Source organism: Mytilus californianus, unplaced genomic scaffold (genome assembly GCF_021869535.1).
Source record: "Mytilus californianus isolate M0D057914Y unplaced genomic scaffold, xbMytCali1.0.p SCAF_8, whole genome shotgun sequence".
NCBI classification, from domain to species: Eukaryota; Metazoa; Mollusca; class Bivalvia; order Mytilida; family Mytilidae; genus Mytilus; species Mytilus californianus.
Genome location: NW_026262734.1, coordinates 105,171,627 through 105,183,760, shown reverse-complemented (window position 1 = coordinate 105,183,760; position 12,134 = coordinate 105,171,627). Strand labels below are relative to the sequence as shown.

General features: G+C 31.9%; 1 protein-coding gene across 1 annotated transcript in view; it reads right to left on the bottom strand.

Moving 5' to 3' along the window:
• LOC127710965 (uncharacterized) overlaps nucleotides 1–12,134 on the bottom strand; it is a 57,591-nt gene that overhangs the window by 28,594 nt on the left and 16,863 nt on the right. The window lies entirely within an intron of this gene.

The window sequence follows — 12,134 nt, the reverse complement described above, 5'->3', positions numbered from 1 at the left end:
ACTTTGTAATTTGTTTGCATGCTTGGCAAAATAAAGCTGCAGAAAGAAATTTTACAAAGACCAATATAATGATTAACTCCCTTAATTACTAGATATAAGAAGATGTGGTATGAGTGCCGATTAGACAACTCTCCATCCAAGTCAAAATTTATAAAAGTAAACCATTATAGGTCAAAGTACGGTCTTCAACACAGAGCCTTGGCTCACACCAAACAGCAAGCTATAAAGGGCCCCAAAAATTACTAGTGTAAAACCATTCAAACGGGAAAACCAACGGTCTAATCTATATAAAAAACGAGAAACGAGAAACACTTATGAACCACATCAACAAACGACAACTACTGAACATCAGATTCCTGACTTAGGACATGTGCAAACAATTGCAGCGGGTTTAAACGTTTTAATGGTACCAAACCTTCACCCTTATGATCCTGAAACAATAGTGTAACATCACAACATAGAAATACACACACTATAAAATATCAATTGAAATGGCTTAACTCAATCAAAAGACATATTAACACCAGTGAACATACACTGAACAAATGAATTTGATCTATGATACAATGTAAATATGCACAGATTACATTGATCTTCAAGCCCATTTTAAGATTTTTGACTTTTTTAATTGTCAATTTTGTGCATCAAAACTTTGGAAAATAATAAATCCATTTTACAATTAGATATTTAAAGTTATAAACAAAATATATAAACCAGAAAGGTCAATTCTTGGGTTTTGTTTGCGTTATTGTTTTTTATCAGTCTTTAGTTTCCTATGTACAAATGTGCATAGTGTTTTGTAGATTTTTTTCTCTCCCTTTTTTGTTTTTGACTGTTATGTTCTCAGTTTCTTGATTTATATCCATTTTTTTAGAAATTTACCTGTGACGTTACTTTTTGTGGCGTTGATCCATTTGTGTTACAGACACACACTTCGTAATTCTATTAAGTTGTTTTTGTGTACTGTCCTAAATTATTTTAGTTATCGTTGTTATTCTGTGGTTTACATGTCGAAATGTACAATTATATTATTTATTTATGTATTTCTCTGTCTTTGGTGTTTTTGCATTTATTTGTACTCTGTTCCCGTCATGTAATGTTGTCATTTTAGCGGTATATTAAGATTGCCATAAAGCGCGGAGGTTTGGCTAGCCACAAAATCAGGTTCAACCCACCATTTTTTCTTAAAATGTCCTGTACCAAGTCAGAAATTTGGCAGTTGTTATTTAATAGTTCGTTTCTATGAATGTTGCATTGTTGTTTGTTTTTTGTTGCACTTCTGTGTTCTGTTATTTCGTTGTTTTCCTCTTACAGTTGATGTGTTTCCCTCGGTTTTATATTGTAACCCGGATTTGTTTTCTCTCAAACGATTTATGACTTTTGAACAGCAGTATACTACTGTTGCCTTTATTTCTCTATTGAATGTGCAAAAATTAATTGTCAATTTGGAATCTTCCACCACTTTTTTAAGATTTTTAGCTGAAATACAATGTATCATTAGAAAAAAGATGATGCTCCTGCTTCAAAAATATAGTGCCACAACACATTGAACTAATTTAAATAAAACAGTTTTGTATAATTTGAAATTGTTGTGTCTGTTTAAAAGACACTTTTGATGCCCTGCCAAAAAAAAATTCTGATCATATGCAGACTCTATATATAATAATTGAACAGAGTTCCAATGTCCCCTGTGTTGCACATAATTACTATCTGTTCATTTTTAGCTCTTTACAACTTTTAAAAATGATCTTACTAGAGAGTTGAAGACTAATGAGAGCAATTTCCGATTTATTTAATATATCCAAGGGAAACTCATTAGAAATATTTGATCTGCACTTATTTTTGAAATCGTCTGATACATAGCTGAACATTATAAATATTATTGATATAAATTTGATAAAAATCTGTCAAACATTGTACATGCTAGAGCACTAACAATGCATATTTATTAGTTAGAAATAAAGTCTGTGGAGGAATATTCGGAAGCTAAATTATTGTTCATTCGGAACACCTATTCATCTTATCTGTATTACCTTCCTGCAATTAAGAGCACCTCCATACTGTGTATCTAAGATGATTTAAAACTTGGCAATAAAGAATTTTCGAAGATCGCTAATTCACTTATCTGATATATAATAAACAATCTATAGATCCTGTTCAAACATGTATATTTATTGTAAAGTTACATTTTATGCATTGCAAGGGTTCACTGACTTGAGCAAAGTTGACAGTTGTACCGTTTGATAAACAAGTGAAAGTTAAATGGTCAAGATTTAATTATAACGACCCATGGTATCAAACATCTGGTAAAAGGGAGGGTCTGAACACGGAAACACGTGAAATAACAAATCGCAAAAATGTTGCACGGAAAAAAAACTCTGGAAAAACGAAGCCAAGGAATAAAATCGTAAATATTAAGGAAAAAAGTACCAAACGTTATTACTCATCCGTTCTTGGGGATCATGCAGTCATTGTAAATGGACATGGCGACCCTGCACGTGGTCACCTTTTAGCGTCCGTTAGTTGAATCCGATTTATTATATAATACAATAGGCTATTAATAAATATCTTGGGACCAGTTAATTAGTTTATAATTTAAAACAATATTTGGGCTGACTTTGAATTAGACCCGGTTTACTTTTTAATCAAATGCGGGACAAGCACGAGAAAATAAGAGTACCAACACGAAACACGGAAAATAATTATTGCAAAACACGAAGCACGCACATCGAACCAAACATGAGAAAACGAGAAATAAAACGTCGAAACACGGAAACACGTGAAATAAAAAGGCCAAAAACGTTGCACAAAAATAACCCTTTACCACCCTCTAAATAGGCCATACTAGATGTCGACACCTCATATCAGAACTTAAGTAGATGGTCAATTTCGTTTGCAAGGTTAAAGAAATCTTCACCTTGCTCTAATTTGCCTGTGAAGACCATAAAACCGTCATCCCTATTGACAGTGTAATTTGATGTTTTCTCTCCATTGGAACTTATCTAAGATTTTTATGAATAGGGCAGACATATGCAGATCTGTGCATGTTGGTGACAATGGGCGCTCCTATAATGTGTTTGTATAACAGTCCATTAACTCAAATTCATTGTTTCTAAAAATTAATTTAACAAATGCAGTTAAATCTATTTTGTTGTGAATCTTTAAAGTCTATTCTCCTGTGTGTCAATAAATTCTAATGCATTGATAACAGTTTCTTCTAAATTATCAATGATCATATTTGTGTACATTGACGTACATCATAGGCAATAAGAATGCATACTTTTTTACCTCGTGTGACTCTATTTTATTAATGAAATTTTTTTGTATCTTGAATGTAAAAGTTATGCCTCTTCAATAATTGGATGTTGGATGTGTACTAATTGATAATTTAGTCTTAGATGCATGATATTTTTAATTAGTTGTTATAGTGGCTTTGAACTAGCTGTCAGTAACTGCGAGTACTCTCGGATCTGTACTTAGTGTCTATTTGTTGTTGGGATATACAAGTACCCGGCCACGTCCACTCTGTGTAGTATTTCTGTTTGTATCCATCTGATGAGTTAAGCTTTTTTCAACTGATTTTTATAGTTCGTTCTCATTTTGTACTGTTACACCACTGTCCCAGGTTAGGGGGAGGGTTGGGATCCCGCTTATATGTTTAACCCCGCCACATTCTGTATGTATGTGCCTGTCCCAAGTCAGGAGCCTGTAATTCAGTGGTTGTCGTTTGTTGATGTGTTACATATTTGTTTTTCGTCCATTTTTTGTACATAAATTATGCCGTTAGTTTTCTCGTTTGAATTGTTTTACATTTGTCATTTCGGGGCCTTTTATTGCTGACTATGCGGTATGGGCTTTGCTCATTGTTGAAGGCCGTACGGTAACCTATAGTTATTAATTTCTGTGTCATTTGGTCTATTGTGGAGAGTCGTCTCATTAGCAATCATACCACATCTTCTTTTTTATATCTATAATTAAATCAAGTAAGTATATCTCTCGCGGGAGAGTTACACTTATTGATGATTGGTCGGTAACGAACATTAATGTGTCCTGCTAGCTGACCAGTTCGCAATGCCTCATTACTTATTTCTAGATTAATTTTATGAATTTTTGGAAGAAGGTACATGTGTCCTCCATGTTTTGAATTATTATTATTCTTTAAGAAATTATACGTCTGGGAATCTTTTTTTTCTCTCCTTGCTTTATATTTAACACTTCTCTCAACATGCCAAGAAAATATTATCCTCCACACACATGGCCAAGATAACACTGATATATAATTTCTTATTCAGTTGAATTAATAATAAGAATAAAAAAGTTCTAAGGTTCACGTATTGTCTTTTTTTTTTTAAAAAGCAACTTGTTCATACAATCAATGTTTCAAAGGAGCATAACTCTTTTAAAAATAATTGATCAGCACTGATTTTCGAACTCGTAAAGATATCGCTGATATATAAAACTATGATATAATTTTTATATAATTCTGGCAAAAATTGTACACATGAGAGCTAGCAATGCAATTTTCCATATAAATAATGTTTCCAAGGGGTATAACTCTTTTGAAAAAATGTGCTACGCCTGAAGCAGGAGGATACGACCACAGAGGTCAAACTCTGAACAGTTGGGGCAAGTATGGACACAGTATTCAAGTTTGATACAGTTCTGAATTTGGATAGCGATTAAATATTTGACACATTATAGATTTCTGACACAGAATAAATGTGGTCTGAGATAACTTAAAAATTTGAAATGGGACAACTTATCTACTTAATGGTCCAATATTCAAAATCTAATTCCATGTTTAGATTCACCATTTAAAATAACATGAATTCAAACAAAGTTTGATTTTCGAACTCGTTTAAGACGTTGCTGATATAAACCTATGATACAAGTTTGATAAAATTCTGGCAAGAACTGTACACATGAGAGCACTAACAATGCAATTTTCCATATAATTAATGTTTGCAAGGGGCATCACTCTTTTAAAAAGAAATGATCGGCACTGATTTTCGAACTCATTAAAGGCATTGCCAATATAAACCTATGATTTAAGTTTCATAAAAATCTGGCAAGAATTGTACACATGAAAGTGCTAACGGTGCAATTTTCCAAATTAATAGTGTTTCCATGAGCATAACTCTTTTAAAAAGAATTGATAGGCACTGGTTTTCGAACTCATTAAAGACATTGCTGATATAAACCTATAATTTAAGTTTCATAAAAATCTGGCAAGAATTGTACACATGAGCAAGCTATAGCAAACTTTCCAAATAATTGATATGCACTGATTTTCGAACTCATCCAAAACATTGCTTATATTAACTTATGATATAAGTTTCATAAAAAAATCTGGCAAGAAATATACAACTCAGAGAGCGCTAACAATGCAATTTTCCATATAATTAATGTTTACAAGGGGCATAACTCTTTTAAAAAGAAATGATCGGCACTGGTTTTGTACTATGTATTTAATCACAGCTTTGATGTTTGTTTACTAAATCATTGTTTCATCAGCAATTATCAATAAACTGCTTCGCAGAGCGCAGTTGGATACGCCCGCAGAGGTCCAACCATGAACAGTTGGGGCAAAAATGGACACAATATTCATACAGGTCTGAATTTGGATTGTAATTAAATATTTGACATATTATAGGTTTCTGAATAAATTGGTTATATGAATTGAATTTATATTCAATTAAAGATTTCTTGATATTGTGCAGTACACTGTGCTGTTGCGCAATACTTAGTAAATCTGTTGTCAGACTATAAACAAATAAAATTCAATTTCTTCTCAATGTGATATTTGAAATTTATGAAAGTCAATAGGGAGATTACATCAATAGCTATAAATAATTCACTAAAGTTTCGTGAGAACTGCTGAAAGTATTTTTGAGTTATTGTCCAAAAAATGGAAAATGCCCCCTTTTTTAATGAATAAAACCCCATAACTCAGAAATGTAAAATGTAAAATTTATAAAATTCTAAAGGGAGCTTACATTAACAGATACAAACAATTCACCAAAGTTTCATGAGAACTGCTGAAAGCATTTTTTAGTTATTGTCGGAAAACTGGAAAATCCCCCTTTTTTATGAATAAAACCCTGTAACTCGGAAACGTTAAATCTAAAATTTATAAAAATCCAAAAGGGAGCTCATGTCAATAGATATAAACAATTCACCAAAATTTCTTGCAAGTTGGTGAAAGCATTCTTGAGTTATTGTCGGAAAACTGGGAAATCCCCCCTTTTTTAATAAATAAAACCCCAAAACTCGGAAACGGTAAATCTGAAATTTATAAGAAATGAAAGGGAGCTCACGTCAATAGATATAAACAATTCACGAAAGTTTCGTGCATATTGGTTAAAGCTTTTTTGAGTTAATGTCCGACATGTTGACGACGGACGGACGGACGGACGGACGGACGGACGGACGGACGGACAGACGGTCAACAGTATACCATAATACGTCCCGTAAACGGGTGTATAAAAATCACTTTTTTCATATTTTTGTCATGTAAAATTTTGATATTTTCTATTAACTCTGTTAATTTCTTTATGTGCCCATCCCATGTCAAGGGCCTGTGATTTTAGTATTTTTTATTGATTCAGGTCCTTAATATTTGTTTTTAGTAAATTGTATTGTTACTAATTAAGGTGTTAGTTTTCTTGTTTGAATTGTTCCACATTTTTCATATCAGGGCCTTTTATAGCTTACTATATGTTAAGAGTTTTTCTGATTGTTGACGACCATATAGTGACCTATAATTGTTTATATATCTTCCTCCTTTGAACTCTTTTGATAGCTGGTTCATTCGCAAAAAATACCACATCCCCTATTTTAAATATTAAAGACAGCAAACTTAAATCAATACAACTGTAATGAAAGTGATTTTATATGAAAGGCTTTAACCAACAATGACAATATGTAGACAGGAATAAAAAGTTAATATATACACTAGATTCATAGAGGTACTTATAACCATGTAATACATTTTAGTTGCTGCTGTGAAATTCAGCATTGAGGCAATGAAATTTTGAGATTTTTGGTTTTCAGCCATTCATTTGATGTAATCATTGCCTCTGTGTTGAGATGACACATTGATAATTATAGGTCAATTTCAAAGAATCATACTGACACAGGAACAAAGTGTGAGGTTCATAAGTGTAAATTTTGATATTGAATGTCAAGGTCAGTATGATGCTTCTGCGTACAAAGTTTTGTCAATTAAAGTGCTACAGTTCAAAACGTATGCATCAAACACAAACCATACACTGTTTAACTATCATAGGGGTCAAATGAGAAAGGTCAGAATGATATATGATGCACCCCAAGCCCAAATGCAACATTTAAACTGCATACCATGCAGTTACTCGCTAGGTTAACCAAAATTTTAAGGTACAAAAGGTATGACCCAGACACGAATTGTACAAGGTTTTACTATCATAGGTATCAAAGGACAAAGTAAAGGTCAAAGTGGTCAGATTTTGGGATATGACATGTCCAAAGACCATGATGCAACTACCTACTGAGTTTGATAACCCAAAGTTTAAAGCACAAACTTTATGAAGCGGCCACAAATTGGATAAAGTCAACTATCATAATCATTTCTATGATTTAACCTTTTTTTTATTACTTCATGTACTTAGAGAAAATTTAAGTATAGTGTTTTATTCATGCCTCCAACTGTTGTATTTGTATGCAATGTCATAGGCATAGATATTTGCTATACATATTTATAACGTGATAAATAAACAAACAAACAATAGTTGTTAATTTCTGTGTCATTTGGTCTCTTGTGGAGAGTTGTCTCATTGGCAATCATACCACATCTTCTTTTTTATAATAACCAAAGTTATGCATGGTTTTTAAGCATTAAGAAAGTCATTTTGCTAGAAAACTTAAGACTCATTGTTTTAAACACTTTAAAATATATAAGGTAAAGCACTGTCTATATTACATGGACAAATGTTTTTTAATAAGTTCTACAGAACTTGACCTGGCACACTGGGTTATTCTAAGAAGTAGAAGCTGACTTGGCTGCTTTTAATACACTTGACTCTGTACTAAAGTAATCCTTATCCTTGTAACAGTTTGTGTAGTTGTTAATCTTAACACTTAGGAGGCTGTGAACTATCGTTGAGTCAATGTTTTTCTGCAGTCAGTTTGGATCCACTTGAGCGGGCTGAAGGTCCTTGTATCCGCATTAAAATGTGAAATAGCTAGAATTTCTTTGCTGAATTGAAAGTTTATAAATGTTTTTTGGCATCAAAACCTTCCGATCGATGTTTTGACAAAAACAATGCACTTTTCTATCAAAGCCGGTATTTACCTTTACTCGTCCTTGACGTGTGACATACACAGAAGCAATATGATTATGGAGTATTTAATATCCTGTCACATGTTTATTGTTCAATCAAACTATTATCACTTGTTAATTACCCGGTCAAAATGTAAACATGTTGCGTAATCAATGTCAGTAATACCAGATACTTTCGATACACACGGGCGTTTACGTCTTTAATAAGATTTGTAAATATTTTAATGTATGCCAATGATGTAGTTCTTTTATCATCATCAGAGCAAGGACTTCAACTTTGGGTTAATAATTTATTTGAATTTACAGTTGATTGTAAAATGACAGTTAACATCAAAAAGACCAAGATTCTTGTATTTAACAAATCAGGGTGACATAAAAATATTAAAATATCCTTAGGAAACCAGATTTTAGAATGTGTACAGAACTACACATACTTAGGAATAAATTTTTCTGCATCTAGGAGCTTCCAAATAGCAAAGAAAGAACTTTATAATAAAGGAATGAAAGCTTATTTCAAATCAAGGAAGACCTTTTCAGTGGAAAGCCCAAAACCTAGTACTTTATTACATATTTATAACCATACAATCCGACCCATCTTGTTGTATGGATCTGAAATCTGGGGTTATATACCACATAAGAAACAAAAACATTTGGTCAATTTGATATTAAAAGAAACTGATTATCTTGTTCTAGAGAAAATTCATACCAAGTTTTGTAAATTTTCACTTGGAGTTAATATAAAAACATCAAATATGGCATGTAGAGGGGAACTCTAAGGTTAATTCCCTACACTTTATTAGGTAACTATCAATATGATAAAATATTGGATTCATCTTATGAAAGATATTGAACCTTCAAATATATCCTATGGGAGGCCATAAATCTATCCCATTCTATGAACAAACCTAACCAAGAATCTTGGATAGGAAACATTAAACATATATTTAAATTCCTAGGTTTAGACTATCTATTTGTAAATCAGTCTAACTTTAAACAAAACCATATATTAAAAAAAGTAAAAAGTTCTGTAACAATAATATTTAAAGAAATTTTGGTAGCTAGTTTAGAAAGCCATTCTGGGAAGTGTACCAATTTACAGTCTGGCAATAAATTAAGAACTTACAGAAAATTTACAAATATTTTTATGTTTGAACCATATTTAACAATAAATTCAAAAAAAGACAGGCAAATAATTACAAGATTTAGAACTAGCTGTCATGACCTTGAAATTGAAAGAGGGAGGTATATTGGTATAAAAGCTGAAGACAGAAAGTGTAAGCTATGTAAGAATTAAGTTGAAGATGAACTACATTTTAAAAGAAAATGTCCTGTTCTAAAAGATACTAGATCTCAACATCTGTCTAATTTAAATTCTAAATTCGAAAATTTTTCAAAGTTATCTGATGAAATGAAATTTGTTTGGATTCTTTCGTCTGAAGATTTGTTTGTTACTTCAAACTTATCTAAATTATTGCACTCCCTTTTTGAAGAACAAAAGAAACTCTTAGAAAATATAAAAGTAGTTTGAAAAATAGAAGAAAACAAAATATAATAAAATCGATTTGGAGTTGTCTCCCATAGGCCTAGGACTATACACTGATTAAGAAATGTAATTTCTCCAGGTCACAGTGGCTTCCAAAATAACTTAATGTTTTTTCAATAACATGGTTTATAATTATGTTACTTTGTTTAAATGTGTATTCATGTTTTTTTTTTTGTTTAAATGTACTTTAATCATTCTGAATATTCTAATCATTTAGTGTACTTTATTTTGTAATTCAATTGATTGTATAGCTTAAATTTTGGGCACCATGATTGGCTAATAAAATTATCTCATCTTATCTTATCTATCGTACTAAAAAATGACGCCGGAAAATGTTCATTCATGAAATATTTTATACACAGGATTTTTTTCTCTTCAACCAGAAGCCGGGATTATTGTACTCCCGTTGGGAGGTTCACATGTGTATGGATCTCACGCAAATCTGGGGAAACCCGTAGGAAAGCATACAGGTAACATAAACATACAAAATGACTGACAGTTCGAGGTATGCATAATTTATAGAGGTCAAACCTAATACCATTTACAAAAGTAAAAATTGAAAAGATTACAATCTTCTTAACAATAAGAATACTTTTATTTCATGAATAAATGGAAAAAAAAACAACACCCACCTCGAAATAGATATCAGGCTCTCTAAATTTTCTATGAATTAAACGTAGAAACTGCTGTCCCATGTAGATTTGTATTGATTTTATCTTCCGCGCAGGGCAGATCCGCGAAGTATGTTTGTGATACCCATTTTCAAAATGAAGTTGAATTCATTTGAATTGTCAGTGAACATTCAGTCCATTTTTATTCAAGCTGTAAGCTTATAAGAAAAGTAATAACTCAAAATTTCAAAAGCATCTTCCTAGAATTAGTATTCAAACACTAGTACTACATTATCTAGGAGTAGAACCCTGGAAGTAAGTTAGTCTGTCCTACTTCCCGTTTGAGGCAGATGCCTTAGGAAAGTATATTGCTATAGCAAGCTATATAGCAAACGTTCCAAAAAATTGATATGTACTGATTTTCGAACTCATCCAAAACATTGCTAATATTAACTAATGATGTATGTTTCATAAAAAAATCTGGCAAAAATTATACAACTGAGAGCACTAACAAAGCAATTTTACCTATAATTGATGTTTCCAAGGGGCATAACTCTTTAAAAAAAAATGATCAGCACTGATTTTCAAACTCAACCAAGACATTGCTAATATGAACCTATGATATAAGTTTCATAAAAATCTGGCAAGAATTGTACAAATGAGAGTGCTAATGATGCAATTTTCCATATAATTAATGTTTCCAAGGGGCATAACTCTTTTAAAAAAAATTGATCGGCACTGATTTTCGAACTCGTCCAAGACATTGCTGATAAAAACCAATGATATAAGTTTCATAAAAAATCTGGCAAGAATTGAACAAGTGAAAGCGCTTAAACAAGACCAGACAGACAGACGCATGGACTCTGAATTTGGATTGTGATTCAATATTTGACACAGCAAATGTTTCTGACACAAAATGAATATGGTCTAATGACATAGAAATTGGACATTACCTATTATGGTCCAATATCCAAAATCTAAATACGAATGACATTTAGATTCAGCATCTAAATACAAGTGACGTTTACATTCTGCATATATCAAAGAACCCAATATATTAAATTTTTGAAGAAAACAAACAATGTTTAATTTTGGACCCCAAATTGGACCAACTTGAAAACTTGGACCAAAATCACAAATCAAAGTACATGTTAAGATTCATCATATCAAAGGATCTCAAGAATCAATTTTAGTTAAAATGGAACAAAGTCTAATTTATGACCACTAGGACCTTAATGTGGACCAATTTGAAAATCAGGCCAAAATTAAAAATCTAAATACATGGTTAGAATCGGCATATCAAAGAACCCCAAAAATTAAACTTTTGATGAAATCAAGCAAGCTTAATTTTGAACACTTTGGACCAATTTAAAACAGGCCCGAAATCCAATATTTAAATACACAGTGAGATTCACCATATTACAGAACCCCAAAAATTGAAGACTTTGAATTAAACCCCATTGAATTTGGTAAAGAAATAAGCAATTTATACAAAACATTTTGGCCCCTAATTCCTAAACAGTGACAAAAAAGGTGATGTGGTACAAATAATCTATACGAGACCCCTTTATGACAAAGTGAAATAATTCAATAGAAAATCAACATTCTGATTCATGCTATTTATAAACAATAAAAAAAAAAAAAAAACAAATACGGCAGACAG